The sequence below is a fragment of the Phaenicophaeus curvirostris genome, chromosome 2, assembly GCF_032191515.1.
Source record: "Phaenicophaeus curvirostris isolate KB17595 chromosome 2, BPBGC_Pcur_1.0, whole genome shotgun sequence".
Classification (NCBI taxonomy): Eukaryota; Metazoa; Chordata; class Aves; order Cuculiformes; family Cuculidae; genus Phaenicophaeus; species Phaenicophaeus curvirostris.
This window is the reverse complement of record NC_091393.1, coordinates 91,646,873-91,655,184: the sequence shown is the minus strand read 5'-3', so window position 1 is coordinate 91,655,184 and position 8,312 is coordinate 91,646,873. Positions and strand designations below refer to the sequence as shown.

The 8,312-nt window shown below is 46.8% G+C and overlaps 1 protein-coding gene across 5 annotated transcripts in view; it reads left to right on the top strand.

The window, feature by feature from the left end:
* The first annotated feature begins 6,160 nt into the window (after window positions 1-6,160).
* The window catches only part of TRERF1 (transcriptional regulating factor 1), a 104,228-nt gene continuing 102,076 nt past the window's right edge, over window positions 6,161-8,312 (top strand). For 4 of the 5 annotated variants that reach the window (XM_069852866.1, XM_069852864.1, XM_069852865.1 and 1 more), the window contains exon 1: window positions 6,161-6,233. The gene's annotated coding sequence lies outside the window, so the exon portion shown is untranslated. Of the gene's footprint in view, window positions 6,234-6,520; window positions 6,571-8,312 lie in introns of those variants that run through there. The other variant, XM_069852860.1, reaches the window with a different exon arrangement.

Genomic DNA, 8,312 nt, shown 5'->3' with positions numbered 1-8,312 from the left:
TGTAAAGGCAGTTTCCATTGCATACCGTAACTGAATTGAATCTTTGCAAAGAGGACTGTGTATTTCTTTCCAGTAGTACAACAGCAGGATGTTTAGAATACGGTGTGTTGCTTCATACAGCAGTTTTCAGCTGTTACCACTGGGAGTGCATACAAAGCCAGGAGGATGACGATAAAACTTCTTGCATGTCAGTCAAAGCTCTGAACGTTTCAAGGTGGGCATGTGACTTCCTTGAAAAATACTGGCCTGTCTTTAAGACATAACAAAGTGCGAAGACTTAGGAGGCTTGGTTTCATACTTCACCTCTGCAGCTACTTTCCTGGATGATGTTGGATCACCTCTGTTCCCTAGTTTACCCATCTGTAATATGGAGACAGTATCATTGGGCCCTGACTGTAAGACTCTCTCGGATCTACTTACACAGAAAGCTGTAACAGAGTGAGTGGCTTTAATGTTTGGAATAGTTCAAGCCACGTCATCAACTTAAAATCTGGAAATTATTAAAAAAAATTAAAAAGATGAGATTTTCACTTATGTTAGTTTTATAAGGATACATGATTTTTATGTGTTTATGCATTCATAATTTACAGATGTATATAATATAATTTACATAACATGTATATATTATACACATTTTTAAATTTATAAATACATATGTCAGTGTATTTAATAAAATAAAACATTTCCTTTTCTCCAGCATGTGGAGAAGCCACACAAACCGGAGTGTTGCTCACTAGGACATGATCCCTCAAGATGGTCCATGTCACTGTATCTCTTGTGCGCACATGCCCACAGATTATTCCTGACAGCATGATAGTATAAGTGACTTTTCCAAGAGGAACAGGAACTGACACAAACCAAACAAAGCAAGAATGCAAAGCAAGCTTTAAAACTCCCAATGTCTCTAGCTCGTGTTCTTCTCTAGGACTTGCACGTGGTTGCAAAACAGTAATAATGTCATTGAAAAAAAATCTCTGAGTCGTCACTATTTCTAACTTGCCTATCTGTAACTTCTTCACCAAAACATTCCTAAGAACTTTACAGGCTTTAATAATGCTTTTCAGAGCATCCTTGTGGAGCGGCATTATATAACTCCACATGCCCAACTGCAGAGAGATGCAGGAAGGTCAAGGCCAGGTCCTGTGGAAAGCTGCCAGAAGGAGCCCCCATCCAGCAGCACGCAACTCCATCAACACCAGGCCAGAGCCCCAGGAGCTCAGCAGCTCCCGTAGCCTGTGCTGGAGGAGCAGCTCAGCAACTGACTGATAGACAGGAGGCTCTATGCTTCATTAAAAAGTTCCCTTGGTTCCAGTTGAGAGAAAACTAGCACTTGTGCACTTTTAGAGCTGACCACAGTGCCAACAGCTGTAGGGGTTCACTTTTCCTTTTTTTTTTTTTTTTTGGTCCACTGCCTGGACCAGTCTTTGTAAAAAGCATCTTGTCTGCAAAATGAGATAGTAGCTGTGGCTTCATGACAATTAAAGGTGGTTTAAACCGGTGCAGCTGCAAATCCCACTTTTGGGCACACAACCCTACCTCCTTTTCTGCTACTTCCTTGGCTCACTCAGTGAAGCAGTTCAGGGGAAAAGTTACACTGGTCTACTGCCAGCACTGGGAGGTGAATTGGCTCACTGGGGAAGCAGTGAATGTCAGCATGGGGTGCAAACAGGAGGCAAAACCACACAGCTGGAGGCAGTAACTTGTGGAGGAGACAGCAGGACCTTAGCGATCACAATTTAGTTTGGTTTTATCCTTCGTGGAAAGAAAACTAGAGGATAGGCCTTTCACCAGTAGCCTGAGTGACAGCAGCATGCTTTCACACTCCTCTCTCCTCGACACATTTTCTGCACCAGTCTTTATGCTGTGGAATCAGGAAACCAATCTGGCTGAAAGTGAATAATAATAGTAAAAAAAATTCCTACTTTTAGTATGTTTTCAAATGGCAGAGGTGTGGTCTGAGATCAGACCTATCAATTAAATCTGTGACTTCACCTTGTGCCTGGGATCAGAGCAGACATTTCACTGGGCAAGAGGCAACCCGGACCAGCAAGGCTGGGATGCTGCTTGTCTGACATGGGCCTGCTCCTCACTGGGAAGGTGGAAGAGGTCAAAGGGAAATACACAGTAGTTCACAGTGACTGGGGTCCTGATGCATTTCCACTAAAAATTACTCAGTTCCTTTTCAACCCTGACCATTTTTCCTAGCTTGCAATGGATGAAGTAAGAAGCAACACCAAAGAGTGCAAGATGTATTATCCTGGAAGCTCTCCATGTCCTGAGCTTCCTGGGGAGAGGAGGTAACAGTGAACAGTACCTGAAGACACATGAAGACAAGCAGCACCAAGGTGAGGGAGGAGTTGCAAACATTACCTTCAAACAAAGCAGGGTGAGAGTTTCTTGAGCACAGGGATAGCTGGAAGGATTTACTTGCTGATTTCTGAGCAAAGCCATCACTAACTGACAATTATTTTTCTTGCATTCAGGTATGTGGGATGCTGTGGCTACCTGCCTTATAGTGCACAGGGAATGCGATCACAGAAAATACATGTTCAGCTTTTTAAACTTTTCTTATCCTATTAGTGTTGCTCCTGTAGGTCCTCAGTGGTTTTTATTTATCTAACAGCAAAGAGACAAAAGTAAATGACTGATTAAATCCAAGGGATTCAAATGATACCAAACTAATTTAGCAGGGAAAGAGCCAGCAAAGTCATTCTCGAAAATGCACAAGTTAAAATGAAAAATCAAGGTCAAATGTTTAACCATGAGCTGATCAGTAATTACACTAGAACAACGGGTAGCAGGGGGCATGTTTGCCATTTCTTGAAATCTCTGTATTGACTTTTCTTTTCTTCTGGAAAATAAACTTTAACTAAGCAGGTTATAATCTCAAGTACAAACACTACAGTCTGCATTATGGAGGATGTCAGATTCTGAGAACAAACTTGCTTTTAATCTTAAATCCTGTATCAGCACCCTATATGGCTCAAAAGCTTCATATTAAAACAAAATGAAGCCTGTCATTAGTTTTGTCCAACCAAATTGGTCTGATTATTGTTTTGGGGTTTTTTTAAAGATAAAATCCACAATTCAAAATTCACTCTGGAAACAGGCATCCAAAAACTGAGTAACTGAATGGACATCTGTATTTTGGCTGCTGTGACTTTGAACAAGAAGACACTTGCACAAATGCAATTCATTAAGGAATCTTAAGGGGTCTGTTGCCTTGTCTCACAGTCATGCTGTTTTCTTCTTTCTTGGGAAGCCCACAAATCCAAGGCAAAGCCTCCAAACAAAAACTAAGGCACTTGGGAAGGTAGTGATACTGCATTGTGTGTCAGAAAGGAATGAACCAGGAGGATGATCAGAGGCCTCTGCCACTTCTAAACTTCTGTAATTCTTTCCTTTCTAGAACAGCCCTGCTTAGAAAAAAAATAGAATTTGTTAGTCTCTAACAAAACTCAGACAGAGCTATGGCAGTTACCGTAAGGCATTTGCTGCTTTTCTGTTGTTTGTAAGTGGCGAGAGGTTTAAGGGAGCAGCTGAGCCACCCTGCCTGCTTACTGCTTCCCAGGCCCTCCCTGTCCCTCTCCTGTCCCACGTCCCCACAGCTTCCCTTGGGCTGGCCTTGGCACCCAGCTGACCTCCCAGAGACCTCCCCAAAATGGCAGGAAATTTAACATAGAAAGGGAGGGAATACTCTTCTGGCTTGGTGAGCTCAACCAGCTCAGCAGGGCAAGCCAGTGGGCAGGGAAGGGAGAGCGAGCAAGGTCTCCCTCTTCTGACAGCAGCAAGTGGGTGGCTCAGCTGGCCAGGATCTCACCCCAGTTCCAGGACTCCCAGCACTCACTGACTCGCAGTGACCACTGCCAAAACGTTGTCAAACATCATGACAAGCCTGTAGCATTATTCTGAAGTTGGATACAGTAAATAGTAATACGATTTGTTACTTAAAACCAGGAAGTCTGATACTCAAATCCTTGAAGATTAGAAGAATGACCAGGAAAACTGAGAGCATAAATTAATTCTTTGTGCTTTTGATGGAGACCAAGTCATAAATTGCAGGATAAGTACAAAGAATGCAGTCTGGCTGTAGCCGGCCCCTGCAGTTTTCTTGAAATGTTGTCCAAAGATAATAAACTCGTTTATTTAATTCAGAAGAGTTTTGCGTAGCTAAACTTGTTGTGGCAGAGTGACATGGGTCAAGCGTATAGTATGTCAAAAAGCTGATTGATAAGGATTCTTGGTTCAAATCCGAATTATCTGTTTGCTTCTGTTTTGAGAGTTACAGCACAAACCTGCATGTTTTGGGTAAATCAAGTATCACCTAGATGATCCAAAATAGATTTGTTTGCATTGATTAGCTGAACAAGCCAAGACGCTGAGACAAGCCTAGTGTTAAACTCCATTTCTTATTTTCAAAGGTCATTTTGGTAATCACAAGTAATAGGGGCTATTCTGGGTTTCAGACTAGACACAAAAAACAAACAGAGGCAAGGCACATGTTGAGTTGTGGTTTTAATTCTATTTTCAACATATTTATGTGACTTAGGACTCCAGCAAGCAAACAAGCTAACCATTGAATCCAAAACTCTGCATAGATTTTGCATAGCTCAGGACAGAGGAGTTACAATATCTGAATGGTATTTTTCATTTAAGTGAAAATAAAATTAGAAAATGACTACCTGGTTGAGGGAAAAAAAAAAATCTTTCTCCTGACATTTTAAATGATTGAGACCTTTGCGTATAGTACAAACGAATTTAACAGCCAAAGCGTGATATACTTTTTCACACTTGCTGTATCTACACTGTAAATCAAAAAAATCTCATAAAAGGTTAAATTATTAAGAATGGTGGCCCAATGGAAGTGTCGTGCAATCAGGAAACCAGGATGACCATAAAAAGAAAATGAGGCTGCTGGTAACCATTATAATGTAAGGCTGAATCACAAATACTAACACCAAAGACCTTTTTCTGTTCTAGTTACAACCCTTGAGAGTTTTGTCTTACACTTTTTTTTCCCCTCTTTGAAGGCAGAAGTAGGCCCTATAGCCACCTCCGTTTCAGTTTCTCATTTCCCAGCTATGGTTTCTTACAGTAACTTGTCTGTCTTTGTCCACAAGCTTAAACAGGGCACCGCATCAACCAAACGCATCGCATCTCTGTTCCCCACGATGCAAAATCCGTCCCTGCAAGGGGACATTTTGGTGCAATGTAATGCAAATTCTCAGCTCAGGGGAGGCAGGACCGATGTGGTATTTCAAGAAAAGATTTCTGTAGAATTAGTGACCTTCCAGTACCCGAAGGGGCTACAAGAAAGCTGGGGAGGGACTGCTCACAAAGGCTTGTAGTGATAGGACTGGGGGAAATGGGTATAAACTGGAGAGGGGCAGATTTAGACTAGGCATAAGGAGGAATTTCTTCACGATGAGGGTGGTGAGGCACTGGCACAGGTTGCCCAGGGAAGCTGTGGCTGCCCCATCCCTGGAGGTGTTCAAGGCCGGGTTGGATGGGGCTTTGAGCAGCCTGAGCTAGTGGGAGGTGTCCCTGCCCATGGCAGGGGGGTTGGAACTGGATGATCTTTAAGGTCACTTCCAACCCAAACTCTTCTAGGATTCTAATTAAAAAAAAAAAAAAAATTTAAGACTACCAGTGAGAAAGATCAGTGACCACAGAGGCGAGTTCCTGCAAGGCTCCAGAATTAACTTCCAAATTACCCCCAGAGCGCAGCCCCGCAGCCCTCCCTCTCCCACTTTTCCCACGCCCGGGGGCTGCCCCGATCCCCCCCTCGGCTCCCCCCGGGGCTGTCGGTATGTCCCTGTCCGTGTGTCTGTGTCCCCGGGCGGTGCCGCCTGGGGCGCGACCCCCCGGCCCGCCGCGCTGACAGGTCTCCGCGGCGCCCCCCCCCTCCCCTCCCCCGGAGCGGGGCTGCGGGCAGCGCGCGGCGGGGCCGCCGGCACCTTCCACTTCCTGCTTCGCTCCGCGGGGCCAGACCCATCGCGGCGGAGGGATCCCGCCGCCTCCCGCAGCCTCCTCCCCTTCTGCTGCTTCCCCCGCTCCCTCTCCCCCTCGCTCTCCTGCACGAACGCAATTTGACAGCGATTTGCTGACACCGGGATTTTTTTTACCTTCTTTTTTTTCCTTCCTCTCTCTCCTTTTTTTTTTTTTTTTTTTTGCATTTTGTTTTTATTTGCATCACGGCAAGCCGGTGCGGGGCGGGGGAGGCCGTGCAGGAGGTAAGTGCTGCTGCTTGGGAGCCTCCCGTGTTCCCGCCGCCCCTCTCCTCCCTTGCTCCATGTGCCGGGGTGGGAGCTCGGCAGCGGGGCTGCTGCTCTGGGGCTGGAGGGAGGGAGGGGGAATATGTTTCGTGGCGGAGCGATATTTGTTTACACGCTGAGCCCCGTTGAAGTGCAGCAGGGACCGAGCCCGGGGCAGCTCGCTAATTAATTAATTCGTATCGCGATCGCTCCCTTCCTCGACGACAGCGACCTCAGCCCCTCGCCCGGCTACCCCCCCTCCCCTCCTCCTTCTCCTCCTCCTCCTCCTTCCCATTGCACTTGTTGCAGACTTCAGGTAGGGGGGCGAATGCATCGCAAGTTTCATTTTTGCACGAGCTGGGGCTGCGCTGGAAAAGAGGGGGAAAAGAAAAAAAAAAGGAGGGCGGGGGGATTTAAAAAAAAAAAAAAGTTTTTAGTTCACTTTCGGTCTGCCGCGCCCGAGTAGGCGAGGCCCTGCCTGCTGCTGCCTCCTCCTCCTCCTCCTCTTCTTCCTCCTCCTCCTCCCCCCCGGGCGGGGGGCGCTGCCCCGCACCTGCCCGTGGCGGGGCCGGCCGCCTCCTCGGAGCGCGGGGAGGGGGAGCCGAAGTTGCTCGTGGCGGAGCCGCCGTGGGTGCGGAGCCGGCGTGGGGGGAGCGGGGGGTTTCTCCTCCTCTCGGGCGCCGTCGGGGCGCGGAGCTTGTGGGGTTTGTGGCGGGAGGTGGGGGGGGGGGCGCGCACGTGCGTGGGGTAACCAACAGAAACTCCTCGGCGAGGCGTTTAAATACCAGAGGGGTGGTTTGCGAGTAAAATTAATTGGCAGTTAACCAGTTAATAAGGGGATCGTGCCTACTCATCCTTCTGCTGACTTCACAGAGCGGTTTTCGCATCTGCCAGTCAACCAGCCAGGCTTGACCGACCGCTGGAGATGTGGGTGTTGCAGGGTTTAGTGCCTTGGCCCAGCGAGACGGGACCTGTGCCCCGTGTCCCAGCGCATCCCTGCTGGCTCGCATTCCGGTGGTTACTGGTGAGGTGCGTGGGTTTTTACAGGCTAATTTGATGGCAGCAAAAAAAAAGAGACCCATAACTAAACTCTCCGTGGAAAACGTTGCAAAGCACCTAACTGCATGATTAATGTTTGAAGCAGGTTAATCGCTGGGAGTGAAGTTTGATGTCTTTGACAGCTATAATTTTACTGTAAGTTTCTAATGGGAAAAGGGGAGAGTTCACCTGGCAAGCTTGGGCCTGGCCTGGCTGGCTGCTTGGCAGGGCTGCCCTGCTCCCCAGACCCGTCCTGCCCGGGTATCATCCCGCTGAGCTTCCCGCAGGGTGCCGTTCGTGGTGAACTCCTTGCTCCAGGTGCCGTGTCACGATGACGTGACCCCTCCCTGTAATGTCAGTGTATGTGTGAACCTTTCCTGCATGCAACTCTTGATGTGATCGCTGATCTTCTTGGTGGGCTTGTTTGGATGTTAGGTTGGATCAGGATGGAACTATCTGTCTAGACATAGCCCATTTAACTTTGTTATCCACTGAAGTGACGGGACATGATGTGCCCGGGTTGGTATGTTACCTTTCTTTCCTGAGGCTTGTCCAAGGCACATATTTAACAACAAAAGTGCTGCTTCATCGGTGCTCCATGCATGCATATGTGGCATGGAAGTTAAACTGTGCAGTTGCACTTAAAACAAATATATTTGTTAAGAATTTAAATAAGTAATTTTTCATACAAAGAAAATGTGTGGTATGCATTTTTCTTCTATAACTGATAGTCTGACATACTTTCGAAAAATTAAAGGCTTAAATATACCCTCCTCAAAAGTTTTGGCTCAAATAAATACTCTTACGATCTGTTCTGCTGTCGTTGATAAGCAGCTTGCATTTCTGAAGCTGGGAGACTCCGCTGAGGAGCTGAGCATGTTGTTGGCATGGTGGTCAAACCAGTGTATCTTGAAAAGCCATAAAAGCTCAAATACAAGTAATGTGCTTCACTGTGGAAGTTTGCCTGAGTGAAGAGCGGAGAACTGGCCTCTCAGGGAAATGATAAAGCCAGAGCTTAAT